Source organism: Podarcis pityusensis (assembly GCF_964106645.2).
Source record: "Podarcis pityusensis genome assembly, chromosome: 3".
Lineage (NCBI taxonomy): Eukaryota > Metazoa > Chordata > Lepidosauria > Squamata > Lacertidae > Podarcis > Podarcis pityusensis.
The window spans coordinates 117749264-117770109 of record NC_138026.1 but is presented as its reverse complement, the minus strand read 5'-3'; the positions used below and the strand labels follow the sequence as shown (position 1 = coordinate 117770109).

The 20846-nt window shown below is 44.0% G+C and overlaps 1 long non-coding RNA gene across 2 annotated transcripts in view; it reads left to right on the top strand.

Moving 5' to 3' along the window:
• Positions 1-9258, top strand: part of LOC308474704 — a 43387-nt gene extending 34129 nt beyond the window's left edge. For both annotated transcript variants that reach the window (XR_013984872.1, XR_013984873.1), the window contains 4 exons: positions 2920-2973; positions 5417-5517; positions 7833-7962; positions 9179-9258. This is a non-coding gene — a long non-coding RNA (uncharacterized lncRNA). The remainder of the gene's footprint in view (positions 1-2919; positions 2974-5416; positions 5518-7832; positions 7963-9178) is intronic.
• The last annotated feature ends 11588 nt before the right edge of the window (positions 9259-20846 follow it).

The following is a 20846-nucleotide window of genomic DNA, read 5'->3' as shown; positions in this document are numbered from 1 at the left end:
CTCAGAGTTGATTCTGTAACTGGAATCTGTCTTCATTTGTTCATTAGAATATGACAGTAGAGTCCTAGGCATGACTCACTTTTCTTTCAGATCTGTAATTTTCTTTTACCAGTGTATATTGTCTATATCTTCCATTTTCCTTCATTTGTCATTTATTTTTGCTGTTCAGTTCTCAGGCGAGCTGGGACATGCACTAGAACAATGGAAATATATACAAAAACCATGGCAAAATCTTTATTCTTGTCCACAGGAGTTTACATTTCCCTTCAATACTTATTGTTGATTGCCTTAGCTCATTCATTCCCTGCAATGCTCCACCTTCCTATGTTCTTCATTTTGACATCTAATTCTAGGTGAAATGGAAATAACTGCTGTATATTTTGCTTTGTTTTCAAACAGGTTAGACTGATCGAGGAGTCCTGCTTACCCAGGATCTTTTAAAAGCCACTGGATTGCTGCTTCATCCCCAGCTAGAGATGCCTTCTGCTTCTTCACCAAAACATCTGGATCAAAAGAATAAGCCACCACAAAATGTTCCATGATTATACCAGCTTGCCCCTTGCAATAAAAGCTAATTAAAAAACCCCGTTCCCTCTCTTTCCAGTTTTCAGGTATGAGTCCTTGCTTATGCAGCAAAAATAGCACCTTGCACTCATGAGCCGTGGGTGGCACTGTGGGTTAAACCACAGAGCCTAGGACTTGCCGATCAGAAGGTCGGCGGTTCGAATCCCCGCGACGGGGTGAGCTCCCGTTGCTTGGTCCCTCATCCTGCCAACCTAGCAGTTCGAAAGCAGGTCAAACTGCAAGTAGATAAATAGGTACCGCTCTGGCAGGAAGGTAAATGGTGTTTCCGTGCACTGCTCTGGTTCACCAGAAGAGGTTTAGTCATGGTGGCCACATGACCTGGAAGCTGTACTCCGGCTCCCTCGGCCAATAAAGCGAGATGAGCGCCGCAACCCCAGAGATGGCCACGACTGGACCTAATGGTCAGGGGTCCCTTTACCTTTACCTTTACTCATGAGACCAGCATGGTTGTGCAGAAGCAAAGCAGATCTTTAGAAAAGAATGCTAGAAGGCGAAAGGGTCCCCCCAAAACAGTCCGTTGAGCCACAATGAGCTTAATGAACTAGAATTGCAAATCTGTCCCCGGGAAATGTGGCAGCAGCAGCCTCAGCAGCCCGGAGCCAGCCTGGTAGCGCAGTTGGCTCTGGGTGGCTTCAGGAGCTGCTTGCTGCCGCCACCACTGCCACTGACAAGGGGACACCAGGGACATCCGGCGGTACAGATCTCCTGCGCCCTTCCCCCTTTGTTTTGACAGATCGGGGGAGGCTCAGGAGTTGCGGGCAGGTGGCCGTTACCCAGGAGGGGTGCAAGGCGCACGGTTTCTCTGCCAGGCAAGGAGCAAAGCCATTCTTTCGCACCCTGTGAAACATAAATGCTCCAAGTTTTTAAAAAACTGGGGAATGGCTGCCCTCCTGCGAATCCCAAGCCTCCCCTGATCAGTCAAAACAAAGGCGAAAGGGGGAAGGAGATTGGGGGAGGCTCAGGAGCCGCGGGCGGGCAGCCATTGCCCAGCTTTTTAAAAACTCAGAGCGTTTATGTTTCACAGGGTGCGAAAGAAGGGCTTTGCACTTTTATAAAATATGCATGTGTGCTTTGGCCCAGGGTCTTTTGCCTCACCATCACCACTACTGACTCCCTGTTGCTACTCGGCTTCAAAAGAAAAAAGAAAAAGAAAGAAAGTGTCCCCGGATTCATTGAAAAAAATCTGCTAACTATACTATAACCACCACGGGTTATCTTTTGGTTTTTGCATGAGGCTAAACTTAGAAACCTGGAGACTCAGGCAGAGTTGATAAAACTGGTATTTGATACTAGTGCAGAAAGCAGCAGTCAGACTGCAAACAGGATCAGCTACTAGGGACAACATGTTACACTGTTCAGAGATGCACTGGTTGCCAATTTTCCATTATCTGGGTTCGAAGTTCTAAATAATGCCAATAGTTCAGCTGGTTACACTGTGGTTAGAGCTGGGATTATGGTTTAAGAAATCTAAGGCGTCTTAAATGCATGCACTTCCATAAGTGCACAAGGGAAATGCCCATGTCTGAAACCACATGTCTGAAATAGTATGGCCAGCAAGATCAAAGCCATGTTTAGCTGTTAATGGACCCCAGAAGCCCCTCCATTCACACAGCAGGAAATTCTTCCTGGCCTCCTTTCTGTGAAACTGGTTTAGCAAGTATGGATGAACTATCTGAGCAGACTTGTTAAAAGAGAAGATATCTATGTATGAATGAAACATGCCCTTGATAAGGCATCCTGGAGTCAAGGTATTCACCATTTCAAAGAATGTCCCAGGGTGGGCATTTATCAGGTGTTGTCAGGCATCTTGATTGACAGACTTGTAAATACATTGGATGGATGGGGTGTTAGGGGAGAGCTGGTACCTCTGGTAGGCGACAGGCATGTTGTGCTCTTTCTGGGGTTGTGTGTCCACCTTTGGTCCCTTCAAACAGAATGGAAATAGACTGCTGGTGCTTATAACAAAAAAGCTTTAAAACTGATTGAAGGTGGGAGCTGGGGAGGCTCTGCTTTGGAACCTGGCATGTAGATCACAAAACCTATAAAAATCAATATGGAGGTGCCACAGAACTATGCATTGTGAGTGCAGGGGCACAGGTGTAGCAGGCCAATGTACAACAAGTCAAAACATGAGTGCCCAACTGAAGACTGAAGACATGAGTGCCCAACTGAAGACAATAATAATACAGTGGTACTTCTGGTTGCGAATGCGATCCATTCCGGAGGGTCGCGGGTCGTGATTCGCAGCTTCTGTGCATGCCTGCGACGTCATTTTTCGTGTCTGCGCATGTGCGAGCAGCCAAACCAAGAAGTAACCCTTTCCTGTACTTCCAGGTCGCCAGGGGACGCAACCTGAAAATGCGCAACCTGAAGCAAACGTAACATGAGGTATGACTGTAATAATAATATATTATTACGGTCAAAGACCAGTTCAGAAGCACAACTGAGACTGCTTTCACAAGAGTGAAATAGACATTTAAAACAATATACAATAACAGCTCATAGATTAAAATTAAAATAGTTGCATGAACACAAAAAGACCTAAGGTTAAACTAACATGCAGATTGCCCCTGGGACACCCAGGAGGCCGACTACGGCAGTTTTCCTAGAGATCGATTTGCTCCCGGGGGGGGGGGGGGGTGTTCTACGCCTACAAATCTGTGTACTGAATCTGGCGACCATCCGAGTCATCTTGTAATTTTTGCCTAAGAGGAGAAAAATGAGTTTAGGCTTGTCCGGAAGGTCAGCAAGCCTCACCAGATGGGGGTCGATGGTATCTCTACGTGCCTCATTGTAAAAGGGACATCTAAAAAATAAGTGTTCAGGGCTTCCTATTTCCCCTAACGGGCAGGCGCAAAGTCTCTGAGAGTTCTGGAATTTTCCAAAAGATCCTTCCAGAACCGGCGAGGGCAGAGCCAAACTTCTGGCAAGAGTTAAAGGCCCTTCTTACATTTTTGGATACGAGGAAATGGAGGTATGCTGCTGGGACAGCAACATCTCTCTTGTGTTCTTCAATTATGTAATCAGGGGACCTCAAGCAGTCCTGTTGCCTCTCTGTGTCCATAATTCTATGAATAATGGCAAGTTGTGGTTCTGCAGAGAGAATGGGCACTCTCTCCCCACCTACCTTTAAGTCATGTGTATAACGTAGCCCAAGGAAGGACACCCATTTTCCCTCCTCCCCTGCAAAACATCCTCTATTTTTGTTGTTGTTTAGTCGTGTCCGACTCTTCATGACCCCCTGGACCAGAGCACGCCAGGCACTCCTGTCTTCCACTGCCTCCTGCAGTTTGGTCAAACTCATGCTGGTAGCTTCGAGAACACTGTCCAACCATCTCATCCTCTGTCCTCCCCTTCTCCTTGTGCCCTCCATCTTTCCCAATATCAGGGTCTTTTCCAGGGATTCTTCTCTTCTCATGAGGTGGCCAAAGTATTGGAGCCTCAGCTTCAGGATCTGTCCTTTCAGTGAGCACCCAGGGCTGATTTCCTTCAGGATGGAGAGGTTTGATCTTCTTGCAGTCCATGGGACTCTCAAGAGTGAAGGGGCCTCCATTTTTAACTCTCCCAAATAGCCTAATGCATTATTCTGAGAGTTTGCTTTCCCAGTGGCCTTCTATGTCTTCACTCCAGGGACCCCCTTTTAATAATCCCAACCTACACTTGAAGACAATTGGTAGAGCATGAGGCTCTTAATCTCAGGGTCTTGGGTTTGAGCCCCGATTGGATGGTGTTGGACTCGATGCTCCTCCTGGTCCCTTCCAAATCTACAATTCTATGACAGTATTCAAGTGTTTGCATGCCAGTGCCGGACACCTCCCAGCCATGGACGGGTGAACTGGAGAGCTTGGTCTTGGAGGACAGCATGGATAAAGTGAGCAGGTTCAATCCCTGTATGCATATTCCTGCATTGCGGGGGGTTGGACTAGTTGATCCTCATCATCCCTTCCAACTCTTCGATTCTTTGATGCAGGGCTGTTCACAATGTAAAATTACAATATAAAAACCACAAAGACATACAGTCATACCTCCGGTTGCGAACGTGATCTGTGCGGGAGGCATGTTTGCAACCCACAACGTTCGTAGCCTGAAGTGCTGCATCTGCGCATGCGCATGACGCGATCCGGCTCTTCTGCACATGTGCATGACATCATTTTGCGCTTCTGCACATGCATAAGTGCAGAAACCCAGAGGTAACCCATTCTGGTACTTCTGGGTTCGGTGCGGTCCACAACCCGAAAACACGCAACCCACAGCGTTCGTAACCCGAGGTATGACTGTAGATCATTGGCCTGAGTGGCAGGTTTTTCTTATGGTCTTAAAGCACACGGGAAGGGGAATTTTGCTGCATTTCAGGCCACCTGTGTGGACATAGCCCAAGCCCAAGAATTTGTTTTCAGTGCCAAGCTGAATGGGGCTCATGGTCCTTCCATCCCTGATGACCCAACAAGCCTTCCTTTGTTTTAGGCATATAATATAGAATGGAAGGAGCGGCAGGGTGGACAGAGACTTTCTGCTGCCTTGTTAAACAATTGGGAGTCAATAAATCAGCCACGGATCTACCAGGATGTACTCAGTGACTTGGCTGGGTGCTTTTTCTTGGTTTTGCACCCTCTAGGTCTTACCACAGGCCAAAACATCTAATCTCTGCATCTCTCCATATCATTTCAAGAAAGACACTGTGCTTAGGGTTGGGTTTGCAGCCCCATCTTGCTTCAGGGCATGGTGACAACTTGCTAGACTTCTCAAGGAAGTGGGAGGAAACAGCTTCCCAAGGATCCTACAAATATGGGAAGCTGAGCCCTTCCAACCCTGACAACCTTCACCCTTGTAGCCCTGCATTGAGCCTTTCTGCATCCATCCATCCTCACTGAGCCATGAAGATCCTTCACCTGTTCTGGGCTGTCCTGTCTTTGCTGCTGCTGACTGCTTCAGGTAAGGGATGGAGAGGAAGGAGGGCGAATGCTGTTCCGCTTATGTTCTGCATAGGAAAAGCTAACATAACAATGAAGCCTGACCAGGAAAAAGGGCAAAAGAGGACACAGGTTTGCAGGAAATGTGCATGTGCTGATTTACGCGTAAAGATACACATTTAGTCATGATTGACAGGTCACAGATTTTGGATTTCTGGGACCATACATACACACCAGCTCCCAGAGAGGAGCTTGCAGACATTTTGCTCTTTCCTAGTTCTTTCTAGTAAAGGTAAAGGTACCCCTCCCCGTCAGGGCCAGTCGTGACCGACTCTAGGGTTGCGCGCTCATCTCTCTCAAGAGGCCGGGAGCCGGCGCTGTCCAAAGACACTTCCGGGTCACGTGGCCAGCGTGACGAAGCTGCATCTGGCGAGCCAGCACCAGCGCCACACACGGAAACACCGTTTACCTTCCCACTAGAAAGAGGTCCCTATTTATCCACTTGAACTTAGGGGTGCTTTCGAACTGCTAGGTTGGCAGGAGCTGGGACCGAACGACGGGAGCTCACCCCACCGCTGGGATTCGAACCGCCGACCTTTCGATCAGCAAGTCCTAGGCTCTGTGGTTTAACCCACAGCGCCACCCGCGTCCCCATAGTTCTTTCTAAATTTAATTTAATTGTGCAAAGTCTCTGATCCGTTTCCAAAAAAAGTTAAAACATTAACATTGGGAACAAAGAAACAAATAAAAACAGGTGGTAAACGCCATCCACTTCAGATGGCAAGGATAGCTCTGAATGGCTTGAGCTACAGGAGTGTAGATTTCAGTTGAATGGAGGTGGGCTCCATTCTCCATTGGGGATGAGCATCTGTTGGGGATGCTCAAATTCTAGATTCCTTGTGTTGCTCACAGGGTGGATGAGATAACTTGCACCACATAATAATAATAATAATAATAATAATAATAATAATAATAATAATAATTTATTTATACCCTGCCCATTTGGCTGGGTTTCCCCAGCCACTCTGGGCAGCTGCCAACAGAACACTAAAATACAATAATCTATTAAACATTAAAAGCTTCCCTAAACAGGGCTGCCTTCAAAGGACCCCTGGACGGTTAAGTCCAGTCAAAGGCGACTATGGGGTTGTGGCGCTTATCTCGCTTTCAGGCCGAGGGAGCCGGCGGTTGTCCACAGACAGCTTTCCGGGTCATGTGGCCAGCATAACTAAACCGCTTCTGGCACAACGCAACACCGTGACAAGTGCCAGAGTGCACGGAAATGCCCACAAATTAAAAGATTAAAACTTCCAATAATTCTCATTATACTACTTATGTAGGGACGCGGGTGGCACTGTGGGTTAAACCACAGAGCCTAGGACTTGCCGGTTTGAATCCCCACGACGGGGTGAGCTCCCGTTGCTCGGTCCCAGCTCCTGCCCACCTAGCAGTTTGAAAGCATGTCAAAGTGCAAGTAGATAAATAGGTACAGCTCCGGCAGGAAGGTAAACAGCATTTCTGTGCGCTGCTCTGGTTCACCAGAAGCAGCTTAGTCATGCTGGCCACATGACCCAGAAGCTGTATGCCGGCCAATAAAGAAAGATGACTGCCGCAACCCCAGAGTCGGTCACGACTGGACCTAATGGTCAGGGGTCCCTTTACCCTTCACCTTTACTACTTATGTTATCTGTATCCCTTGTACAGATTTATATTATTTTATTTTGTATATAGACATATAATCCACTATTACATTTTGAATAATTCTTGGTTGTCAGTATCACTCTATTTCTGCAAGTATCTTATTGTTCGTGCAGTAAGTTTTCAAGTATTCTTTATATATTTCCCATTCCCTAAATACCTTTTGGTTTGACATTCCTCGTAAGTTTTCCAGTCAATTTTTCTAGTTGCAGGTATTCTATCTTAAGAATTTGGCACTCTGTGATCGTTGGTAAGGTTTCATTTTTCCAATTTCTTGCCACTGTTATTCTGGCTGCCGTAACTGCGTACATAAACAATGGTCTTTATTATTACTATTATTATTATTATTATTATTATTATTATTATTATTATTATTATTATTTCCATTGGTAGTATTCCTAATAGAAAAATTTCTGGTTTTTTTTAGAAATGTAAATTTGAATAGTTTTTTTTAATTCACTGTAAATGTTGTTCCAAAATTCACAGATCACCTCGCAATTCCACCACATACAGAAATATGATCCTGTATCTTTTTTGCATATCCAACATAATGTTTCCCATTCTAAAGTTTCCCTTCCCTTACCTCCACTTCTGAATTTGCAATGGACAGGGATCTCTTTTGTTTCTCCTTTTGCAAAGGATTTGCCAAGGAAGACCCAAATCTTGGACCAGATTGCTATAAGAGAGGCAGCACTTGCAAATCTAACAAGTGTCCCAAAGGAATGATTCAAGATGGAATGTGCAACATGAAAAAGATATGTTGCAAGAGGTAAAAAGAGCTCAAACAAGGTGCCGGAGATGAACTTAAATATTATTATATTCTTAACATTTTCATACCATACTTATTTTCATATTTCCACTTACACTTTATTATTTTCCAATTTGTACATCTTAATTTCTATGTTATTAATTGTAAGTGTTAAATCGAACCCTGCTAGCGAGTCCACTTCTTTGCAGTTTTTCTGTAGGCAGAACATAAATGATTCCCAGTCTCTATTGCCTTTATCTCTAAGTTTCCCAGTCAACTTCGCCAGCATATTCCATCAGTTTTTCTTGCCACTCTTCTTTAGTTGGTATCTTGTCATCTTTCCATTTCTGGGCTGGTAAAATCCTAGCCATTGTTGTAACGTACACGAATCGCATCTTCCACTCTTTTGGCAAGTCTTGACCTGTAATGCCTAGCAAGAAAGCTTCTGGTTTTTTAACAGATGTTATCTTAAACATTTTTTTTTTCATTTGGTTATAAATCATTTCCCCAAAGTTTTTGGTTATTTTACAGTTCCACCACATATGAATAAATGTGCCTTCCTTTTATTACACTTCTGAAACTTATTGGAGCCTGTTCTATACATTTTAGCCATTTTTACAGCAGTGATATACCATCTGTACATCATTTTCATATACAGTGGTACCTTGGGTTAAGTACTTAATTCGTTCTGGAGGTCTGTTCTTAACCTGAAACTGTTCTTAAACTGAAGCACCACTTTAGCTAATGGGGCCTCTTGCTGCTGCTGTGCCGCTGGAGCACAATTTCTGTTCTCATTCTGAAGCAAAGTTCTTAACCTGAAGCACTATTTCTGGGTTAGTGGAGTCTGTAACCTGAAGCGTATGTAACCCGAGGTACTACTGTAATTCTCTTTCAACAGTGTACAATCAGCAAATTTTAAGTTCACTTTCCATAATTTTCCCCAGTCTTCCATTTGTATATTATGTCCTAAATCTTGTTTCTACATCATCCTTTAGACCTATGATGCATATTTTATTTTACCTACTTATTTTACCTACTTGGCATCAAAATTTATCTGGGACCTATGCTGTTGCATTCTTAGTCTAACTTGTTTTGGCTCATCAATTCACTGTTATATCGTTTAACATTCTTCCGAGTTCTCCGCCTTCCTATCTATGATTGTAATTTTGATAGATTCCAGGTGATATGGAAGTAACTGGGATTTTTTTGCTCTTGTTTTTGTTTGCTTGTTTTTAAGTCCCTGAAGATTGATGCCAGCTTACACAGGACCCTTTGAAAATTGGGATCTGCTCCCTTACTTTGAGAGCAACTGGATCCTGCTGCATCCCCAGCTGGAGTCTCCTCCTTCTCCAGCAAAGCATCCAGATCAGAAAGAGGAAGCCTTTGCAATATTCTCATTGGTTGCATGTGCTTCTCCCTCGCAATAAAAGCAAATTAAAAAGCCACATTGCCTCTGCTTCTGATTTTTAGCTCACATTTCTCCTAATTCTGCAATGCAGTATTCTAAGCTTGTATCACGTATATATATAATAATGTGTATAGTTGGTGAATGTGGGCATGAATATGGCAATAATCATAAGTATAATAACAACAATTGTTACTATTTATACTATTTATCTGACTGGGTTGTCTCAGCCATTCTGCCCCAGCATCCTATTAACGAATATTGCTTCGCAAAAATATGCATCTTATGCAAAATTTTATACAAACATGCAGCAGAGAAAGGCATCAGGGAAGGAAGGAAGGAAGGAAGGAAGGAAAGAAAATGTTTCCCTTTGGTGGATGCATTTCACTTATTTATTTATTTATTTAAAAGAGGAGATCTCGCAGGTCTCCCTGTTCATTGTGTGGTACTCTGTTGGAAGTCCTATATTTTTAACATGAACAACAAGGTGAACATTAACGCCTTACTGTCCTTATGATAGCATAAGCCAACCTCCCTCATCCTAGTGGCTTGCGTTAGCCGGATCCTCAGTGAATCTATTTAGTACTTCTTTATTTAAACAATTTCATTAAAAAATACAGCAAGCTGCTATACAATTTACAAAATTGCAGCCGCTTTGATGAAAGCAAAATTGCAGTCACTATTGATGAAAGCATCAATCAATCTGCATGCCCTCCAAGGGCTGCTATTTTCCAGGGACAGCCCCGGATTTACAAAAGCCATCCCGGTTTCCGATTTGATCCCAGAATGTCCTGCTTTTCCTTAGGAGGTTTCTCTTTTTATCATAGAAATGTGGGAGGGTATGGAGTTACGCAGGTGGCGCTGTGGGTTAAACCACAGAGCCTAGGACTTGCCGATCAGAAGGTCGGCGGTTCGAATCCCTGCGACGGGGTGAGCTTCCGTTGCTTGGTCCCAGCTCCTGCCAACCTCGCAGTTCGAAAGCACGTCAAAGGGCAAGTAGATAAATAGGTACCGCTCCGGCGGGAAGGTAAACAGCGTTTCCGTGTGCTGCTCTGGTTCGCCTTTTTATGGAGTTACGCAACCCCTTAGCTAAGGAGACAAGTAACAATACAACCTTTTGAAGACATCTGAATTCAGATCTGCATAGGAAAGGGTTTTGTTGTTGTTTTTACTGTTTAAGGTTTTATTATGTTTATATATGTGTTTGGGGCAACCCAGTCAAACAGAACGGTTGGAAGAGTACAAAATTGAATTCCAACTCCGAAATTTTTGCTGTTAGGAAAGTGATGGGAACATGTACAAAACATATGATTAATGGGAAGACATGCAATCCACTGGTTGGAAAAAAATGCCCCTCTCCTCTTCTTCTGACCCCTTGCTCTTCTGGGGTTCTCCTGCCCCCCTGAACACAATAAAAATGATTTCTGGAGGGGCATTTTATGCAGCCTTTATTGAGCATTAGTCATAATTTGTTCTCTGGGAGGTTATACAACCGTGAGCATTCATCCTCCGTTCATTTGGATTTTCTTGCCTGCAGTCACTGTCCTAAAAATTGTGGGTTTCCCTTATAGTGGACTTGTTAAACTAGTGCAATAATGTGTTTTAGCCCACTTTCAATGTGCAAACCTAAAGTTTCTATATTCACTTAATTATTTCTTAATTGAGTGCAAACCAATGTGCAAACCTAAAGTTTCTATATACACTTAATTATTTTTAAATTGAGTGCAGAAAAAATCAAAGTGGTTTACAAAATCAGTCCCTCCTAGAAAATACTGACAGAATGGAAGAAACTTCCTTTTTTTTTAATCAGTGAAATATTGACAGAACAGTTCATTGCTTTTTTTTTTTTTTTTTTTTGAGGGGGGTGAGAAGAGGACATACATTTAGCCCTGTCTTACTGGCATTATTGGGTAGAAATCACCATTAAAGATGACAATTGCTTTCTCTTGCTTTGACCTATAGAGTTTGCATTTTTGTTGTTGTCTTTATTAATTCATCTCTTGCCCTCCAAACAATGTTCCTCTTTTATGCATTGCTTATCATCTCTGTAATAAATGGGCCTGGTTTTAAAATCCCTCTGTGCATGTCTTTTGGAATGAGCTGCCAACCACAGCAGAGGACATTCTTCCATGTAATTCACGGCCTCCCTAGGCCAGGCAGCTGGTTGTGACAGAATGTCAGGAAAAAGGGAAAGAGAATTGAATGGAAAGAAGCAGGAACCCCTTCCTCCCAGAAAGCCATTCATTGATGTCAAGCCCCCTTCAGAAGCACCAGATAGAGGTCAGAACATCTAGAGAAGGTATGGGCTGACTTCAGCCTTGTGGGATCTTCATTGGTTTTTACTGGAATCCTGAGATCATAGAATCATAGAACGGTAGAGTTGGAAGGTGCCCAAGAGTCATCTTCTTCTTCTTCTTTTATTGGCTAAAAAAAAAAAAATTATACAGACAGCAAAACAAAGAAGCCTAAATTAACATTGCCTTCTACCAATAAGAAATAATAATAACTATTAGATAAAGGTAAAGGGATAATAAAACTTTTATTGGTGACAGCAGCCACGAAATAAAAAGATGCCTGCTTCTTGGGAGAAAAGCAATGACAAACCTAGACAGCATCTTAAAAAGTAGAGACATCACCTTGCCAACAATGGTCCGTATAGTAAAAGCTATGGTTTTCCCAGTAGTGATGTATGGAAGAGTGAGCTGGACCATAAAGAAGGCTGATCGCCGAAGAATTGATGCTTTTGAATTATGGAGGAGACTCTTGAGAGTGCCATGGACTGCAAGAAGATCAAACCTCTCCATTCTGAAGGAAATCAGCCCTGAGTGCTCACTGGAAGGACAGATCCTGAAGCTGAGGCTCCAATACTTTGGCCACCTCATGAGAAGAGAAGACTCCCTGGAAAAGACCCTCATGTTGGGAAAGATGGAGGGCACAAGGAGAAGGGGACAACAGAGGACGAGATGGTTGGACAGTGTTCTCAAAGCTACCAGCATGAGTTTGACCAAACTGCGGGAGGCAGTGGAAGACAGGAGTGCCTGGCGTGCTCTGGTCCGTGGGGTCACGAAGAGTCGGACACGACTAAACGACTAAACAACAACAAAGGGACTCCTGACCATTAGGTCCAGTCGTAACTGACTCTGGGGTTGCAGTGCTCATCTTGCTTTATTGGCCGAGGGAGCCGGCATACAGCTTCCGGGTCATGTGGCCAGCATGACTAAGCCGCTTCTGGCGAACCAGAGCAGCGCACAGAAACGCCATTTACCTTCCCGCCAGAGCAGTACATATTTATCTACTTGCACTTTGACATGCTTTCAAACTGCTAGGTTGGCAGGAGCAGGAACCGAGCAATGGGAGCTCACCCCGTCACGGGGATTCGAACCGCAAACCTTCTGCTTGGCAGGTACTAGGCTTTGTGGATTCAACCCACAGCGCCACCCGCGTCCCTCAATAATAACTATTACAATAATGAAAATACTAATAGCACATTTAGTTTCCCTTTTAAACTTCTATTCTGGTTACAACATATTACTATTATATAAGAATCTATTATATGGGAAATAAACAATGTGAGAGCATGGGAAATAAACAAGATGAGCTTGAGCTCTTGGTACAGCAAACTAAATATGACATAATAGGCATCGCTGAAACCTGGTGGGATAAGTCCCACGATTGGAATGTAATAATGGGGGGATACAATCTATTTCAGAGAAACAGACCAGACAAGAAAGGAGGAGGAGTGGCGTTATATGTCAGGGATGTGTATACCTGTGAAGAGATCCAAGATTTAGAACCTCAAAGCCAAAGTGAGAGCATTTGGGTCAAAATTAAGGGAGAGAAGAATAACAGAGACCTCATTGTGGGAGTTTACTATAGATCCCCAAGCCAAACGGAGGACATAGATCATGCCTTCCTGGAACAGATGGCCAAGCATGCAAAAGGAAGGGAGATAGTAGTAATGGGGGACTTCAATTACCCAGACATTTGTTGGATGTCAAACTCAGCCAAGAGCATAAAGTCAAACAGATTCCTCACTGGCCTTGCAGACAACTTCATTGTCCAGAAAGTGGGAGAAGCAACAAGAGGAACAGCCATTTTAGATCTGGTCCTAACCAATGTTGATGACCTGGTTAGTGGGTTAGAAGTGGAAGGATCATTAGGCGTGAGTGATCATGCTCTTCTGAAGTTTACTATACAGCGGAAAGGAACAGCCAAGCATACTAGGACTCAATTTCTTGACTTTAAGAAAGCTGACTTCATAAAACTTAGGGAAGTGCTGGGTGAGATCCCATGGACAATAATACTAAAAGGAAAGGGAGTTCATGATGGCTGGGAGTTTGTTAAGAGGGAGATAGTAAAAGCACAACTTCAGGCAATACCAATGAGACGGAAACATGGAAGGTGCCTAAAGAAGCCAGGGTGGCTATCTAAAGAACTTTTAACTGAGTTAAGATTAAAAAAGGATGTGTACCAAAAATGGGAAAGGGGGGAAACCACCAAAGAGGAATTCAAACAAATAGCCAGCACGTGTAGACACAAAGTCAGAAAAGCTAAAGCACAGAATGAACTCAGGCTTGCTAGAGAGGTTAAAAGCAACAAAAAAGGCTTTTATGGGTATGTCCGTAGCAAAAGGAAGAACAAAGAAACAGTGGGGTCACTCAAAGGAGAAGATGGTGAAATTGCAAACAGGGGACACAGAAAGGGCTGAACTCCTCAATGCCTTCTTTGCCTCAGTCTTCTCCGATAAAGAAAACATTGCCCGACCTGAAGAATTTGGAGCAAATGATTCAGCAGAGGAAACACAGCCCAGAATAACTAAGGAGACAGTACAAGAATACTTGGCTAGTTTAGATGTATTCAAGTCTCCAGGGCCAGATGAACTGCATCCAAGAGTATTAAAAGAACTGGCAGATGTGATCTCAGAACCACTGGCAGTCATCTTTGAGAATTCCTGGAGAACAGGCGAAGTCCCGGCAGACTGGAGGAGGGCAAATGTTGTCCCTATTTTCAAAAAGGGGAAAAGAGAGGACCCAAATAATTACCGCCCAGTCAGTCTGACATCAATACCAGGGAAGATTCTGGAGCAGATCATTAAGCAAACAGTCTGTGAGCACCTAGAAAGGAATGCTGTGATCACCAATAGTCAGCATGGATTTCTGAAAAATAAGTCATGTCAGACTAACCTGATCTCGTTTTTTGACAGAATTACAAGCCTGGTAGATGAAAGGAACACAGTGGATGTAGCCTACCTTGATTTCAGCAAGGCATTTGACAAGGTGCCCCATGATATTCTTGTAAAGAAGCTGGTAAAATGTGGTCTTGACTATGCTACCACTCAGTGGATTTGTAGCTGGCTGACTGACCGAACCCAAAGGGTGCTCATCAATGGTTCCTCTTCATCCTGGAGAAGAGTGACTAGTGGGGTGCCACAGGGTTCTGTCTTGGGCCCGGTCTTATTCAACATCTTTATCAACGACTTGGATGATGGACTGAAGGGCATCCTGATCAAATTTGCAGATGACACCAAACTGGGAGGGGTGACTAACACCCCAGAGGACAGGATCACACTTCAAAACGACCTTGACAGATTAGAGAACTGGGCCAAAACAAACAAGATGAATTTTAACAGGGAGAAATGTAAAGTATTGCACTTGGGCAAAAAAAATGAGAGGCACAAATACAAGATGGGGGACACCTGGCTTGAGAGCAGTACATGTGAAAAGGATCTAGGAGTCTTGGTTGACCACAAACTTGACATGAGCCAACAGTGTGACGCGGCAGCTAAAAAAGCCAATGCAATTCTGGGCTGCATCAATAGGAGTATAGCATCTAGATCAAGGGAAGTAATAGTGCCACTGTATTCTGCTCTGGTCAGACCTCACCTGGAGTACTACTGTGTCCAGTTCTGGGCACCACAGTTCAAGAAGGACACTGACAAACTGGAACGTGTCCAGAGGAGGGCAACCAAAATGGTCAAAGGCCTGGAAACGATGCCTTATAAGGAACGGCTAAGGGAGCTGGGCATGTTTAGCCTGGAGAAGAGGAGGTTAAGGGGTGATATGATAGCCATGTTCAAATATATAAAAGGATGTCACATAGAGGAGGGAGAAAGGTTGTTTTCTGCTGCTCCAGAGAAGCGGACACGGAGCAATGGATCCAAACTACAAGAAAGAAGATTCCACCTAAACATTAGGAAGAACTTCCTGACAGTAAGAGCTGTTCGACAGTGGAATTTGCTGCCAAGGAGTGTGGTGGAGTCTCCTTCTTTGGAGGTCTTTAAGCAGAGGCTTGACAACCATATGTCAGGAGTGCTCTGATGGTGTTTCCTGCTTGGCAGGGGGTTGGACTCGATGGCCCTTGTGGTCTCTTCCAACTCTATGATTCTATGATTCTATGATTCTATGGATCAGGCCAGGGCCCCATCCAGTCCAGCATTCAGTTCCCAAAGTGGCCAACATGATGCCTTTGGGACACTAGCAATCAGGATTTGAGCACAAGAGCCCCCCCCCCCCAGCCATCTGTGGATTGCAGCCACTGGTATCCAGTGTTGGGCTGTGTGTGTGTATTTATCATCTACACTTACTAATCTTGCTTTCTGTCAGGGGACTGCCATCGGAACAGGAGAGGGAGGCAGGGGGACCATTGGGATACAGAGAACTCCGAAACTTCTGAGGAGCACTTCATTTTTCAGTGGTGGGAAAAGTCACACCTCCAGTGGAGAAGAGAGGGAAAGGGCCAGCCAAGCGAGGAAAGGGCTCAAGGATGCTGCTGAGAGCCCCAGCGCCTCACCTCTTCAGGCTGGCCAGGAGGGACGCACACCACTTTCGTTGCCCAGCTTGCGCAGAGGGGTGAAACGCAAGGAGGGGAGGAGGAGGCTTGGGGTGCCGCAGTTCTTACGTTGGGGGAGAAGCCAGAAGGGGCCACTCCCGGATTCTTAAAATGAATGAGACGGACATGAACTTGGTAGATCTGCACTGTAAATAGTTTGCGCAATAAAATCTGTAAAAGCCAGGTCGGAGTCCTGCCTGGTTACTCACGAGCAACCACCACCAGCATCTGACACTTTCTGTTTGTGCCAGGGAAGCTTCAGCAAAGCTGTCTAGTGCACCAACGTGAAACAGTTGTTGTTTCAGGCAGAGTTGTTTTACTTGGCACACAGAGAGCAAGAACTCAGTAGAGCACGAGTCTCTTAAGCTCAGAGTTGTGGGTTCGAGCCCAGCCTTGGGCAAAAAAGGTTCCTGCATTGCAGGGGGTTGGACTCGATGACCACCAGCGTCCCTTCCAACTCTACCATTCTATGATTCTATGAATGCTTTCCACCAGTTTTCTGAGGACACACTTGAATCTAACCGGCCTGTACTTTCCTAAATCACCCTTGGATAACTTTGGGAAGATTAGCGTGGCATGGTCACTTTGCAGTCCTCTGCTATGGTGGATGAACCATGGTGCAAATTACATGTTTTGGTTTGAAGATCAGCAATTTCATATTTGAGTTCTTTGAAAGCTCTTGGGTAGATGCCATCCAGACCTGCTGATGTATCAGTTTTTATTTTGTCTATTAATCCTGGAAATTCATCTCTTGTCACCACTATCTGTCTTAGTTCTCCTTAGTTGGAGAACAGCATCACAAGATTTGGAGAAGTACCGGTTTTGAAGAATAGAAAAAGGTAAAGGACCCCTGACAGTTAAGTCCAGTTTCAATTCGCATGTTGCTTTGTATTGGTTTACTTTAAAATGTGAACTGAATAGAATTTTTTTCTCTCTCCCTCTGATTCCCTCCTTCCCACTTTTGCTCATTCCTCCTCATTGGACTGTTTTTTTTTGGGAGGGGGGAGGGGGATCCTCTCCCCTTTTAGACTTCTTTTCTAAAGACATGCAGTTATTCTGCACCAACATGTCTGCTGAGACCTCTTCCTCATGAGAATAATGTATCATTTTGACTTCGTAAGCAATGACACCCAGACTCGAAATTCAGAAACACAGGGAAAGGGACTTTTTAATTTGCTTTTAGTGCAAGGGAGAAGTTCATCTTAATATGCAGAATCTTGCAAGGCTTCTTCTTTTGATCTGGACGCTTTGGTGAAGAAGCAGGTGGAGACTCTAGCTGGGACTGAAGTAGGATCCAGGAGCAATCTCACTTTACGAGGTTAAGGTCTGAAAAACAAAAGAAAATGTACCATATTTTTCACTCCATAAGACGCACCAGACCATAAGACGCACCTAGTTTTTGGAGGAGGAAAACAAGAAAAAAAAAATTCTGAATCCCAGAAGCCAGAACAGCAAGAGGGATTGCTGCGCAGCGAAAGCCTGCATTCGCTCCATAAGACGCACACACATTTCCCTTTACTTTTTAGGAGGGAAAAAGTGAGTCTTATAGAGCAAAAAATACAGTATATAAGATTTACTTCTGTTTCACCTGGAATCAGATGCCAATGCCCCGTTTTCCTTAAAAGGTTTAGAGCAGGGGTCAGCAAACGTTTTCAGCAGGGGGCCAGTTCACTGTCCCTCTGACCTTGTGGGGGGCCGGACTATTTTTTTTGGGGGGGGGGGAGAGAAATGAACAAATTCCTATGCCTTATAAATAACCCAGAGATGCATTTTAAATAAAAGGACACATTCTACTCCTGTAAAAACACGCTGATTCCCGGACCGCCCGCGGGTCAGATTTAGAAGGCGATTGGGCCGGATCCGGCCCCCGGGCCTTAGTTTGCCTATCCATGGTTTAGAATGTTGCAAAAACCAGATGTGCTTCCTTGGGAGTAAGCCCCATTGTGTTTCATAGAAAGGACTCATTAATAAAGGTACTGAGAATCCCTCAGCCTGAAGTCCCTCAGATCAGAGACTACAGATCAGACAGTCTACAGGGTTTGGTCAGTGGGACAGGGGTGGGTGAAAGAGAGATGATGCTTATGCCAGTGAGCTTGTCTGAACACTTTTCTTTGGTGAGCGGAGGTTACCTTTTGCAACATTTCTTCGTTGCATTTTCCAATCTCAGTCCAGTAACTGGGACATCCATTTCCAACACATTCAGCACCCTCTATTTTAACACATTGCCTCCCTGTCGTTGGTGCATTGTGTGCGAATCCTAAGCAAAGGGAGAAAAAAAGTTCGTGGACCAATGTGGAGAGCAAAGTAGAATCAGAACGGGGAGAAAGGGGAGCACAAGTTCACAGTCTTTCAAAGTGGTTTGGGGAACCAACACTCTTGTAACTTATGTCAATCAGATCTAGTCCAGCCCTTTGAAATATGATGGTGGCGGCGCATTTGGAGTGAGATTACTCTTCTCCCTTTGGCTCATCTGTCTCATGCAACTCCAGCCTCCACACAGTTTTATGGTGAGGATGAAGCGTTTTCTGGTCCACCCCAGGCAGCCAAATGTCCAAGGCAAGCACTGCTCCCCAGTGCTGCTGGGTTAGAATTACTGCTATTATTTTATTAAGAAACCAGAGGCCTTTCTACTTGGAATAATAGGTTTGGAATTGCCCAAGAAAGATGTTAGATTGTTTTTGCATGCCCCAACTGCAGCTAGAATTTTGTTGGCCAAAAACTGGAAATCACAGGGGGCCACCAGGGGGCACATTGGAAGATGGCCGACAATACCATCTCTCCGGCTCACACGAGGTAATTTAGAGGCTGATATGGGAGTATGCAGCCTCCCTGTTGCCCCAAGGACATGGGGAACACTGCCTTTGCCTGCTGTGGCCATAAATCACCCCCAGATTCGAAAGAAGGGGGTGAGGGCACTAGGCACAAAGCCCTCAGGTGGGTCCGGCTCTCCCGGATGCTGTCTCTAATCGCGCACTGGCTGCATCAGCTCAAAATAAACAATTAGAAAAGAAGCAAATGCACATACTTCAAGTGAAGATCGGGAGTAAAAGTCTGCTCATTAAAGGGATCTCTGGAATGTCTTTGATCATTGCGATTGCCCTTTTCTGAATCTTTTCCAACTCCACAATATCCTTTTACAGGAGTGTTGGCCAGAACTGCACCCAGTGATCCAAATTTACGATTTTGTATAACAGTGTTGCATGAGCATTTGTAGTTGTAGGATCTCAGGACGGTTCACTGTATAAAAGTCTAAGAGAAAAACACAAAACGCATTTCGAATTCCACTTGGAAACTAATTGGCAGCCGGGGCAGGATCGGTATAATATGCTCAAACTGTTTTGTAATGGTGAGCAATCTGGGGGCTGAATTCTGCACCAGACGAAGATTCTGCAACGTCTTCAGAGACAGCGCTTTGTATAAGTTGTTGCAGAGATGTGAGGATCCCCCAGAACTGTCCAGTGTGGAGGACTTAGATACAATGAATAGAAAGAAGAATGAGAGAAAATGAGAAGGGGAAAATAGAAGAAAAGAAGAAGAAATTATGCTCCATTCACATTTGAAAGTAAACCAATTTAATCGTCACTTTCCCAAACCATATGTGGACTGAAACACATCCATCCTTCAAAGTCTACCCATCAAAAATGTGTTATATTAGGGAATACTGTTTTGCAAAAGAAACAGGGAAATGTTTGTTTTAGGCAAAATGGCCGCTGAAATATTTCTGTGAAAATGTGGAGAACTCGGATTAAGATTGGAAAAACGAGAAAGTGAGGGAAAGGGGGTTCAATGGAGGATGGTTGGTTAGCTAAAACAGAGAACAAAAGAAACTTCAGTAAAGAACTTCTTGGAAATGATATATAATGAGATGAAAAAGATATTGAAATATATGTATTTTTTAAAAACCAGAAGCATTTTTACTTGGTATTATAGGTCAGGACATTAACAGACAAGATGTTAAATTGTTTTCATATGCAACAACTGCTGCAAGAGTATTGTTAGCCCAGAAATGGAAACAAGAATAAATTCTGACGAAAGAAGAATGGCAGACGAAATTAATGGACTATGCAGAATTGGACAAAATGACAGGAAGGATTTTAAACCTGTGGGACCAGAGATATACAGAAGATTGGAAGAAGTATATGAATTATTTGAAGAGCAACTGTAATCAACAAATTACGCTAGTCGGACTACAAGACGTTTTGTAAGGAGAAATATACAAAGTGTTACAAAGTAGAAAAAGATAGAGATATTGGGTATGAGTTTGAAATGTAATAGGGAAGATAAGAAATGCATATTGAGAGATTAGATTGGAAAATTTTCAGACAGGATTGATGGAAGTCAAAAATTTGAATAATATGTAAAAGTATGTTTAATTACTGTTGAAAATGATATGTTGAAAAAACTAATTAAAAATTATATATATAAAAAAAGAAAGGGGGAATAAAGAACAAAAGAAACTTCACCAGCAACAATTTATCTTAGTTATGAAATTGATATGTAGCACTTCTTAGGGACGCGGGTGGCGCTGTGGGTAAAACCTCAGTGCCTAGGACCTGCTCATCGAAAGGTCGGCGGCTCGAATCCCCGCGGCGGGGTGAGCTCCCGTCGTTCTGTCCCAGCTCCTGCCCACCTAGCAGTTCGAAAGCACCCCTAAGTGCAAGTAGATAAATAG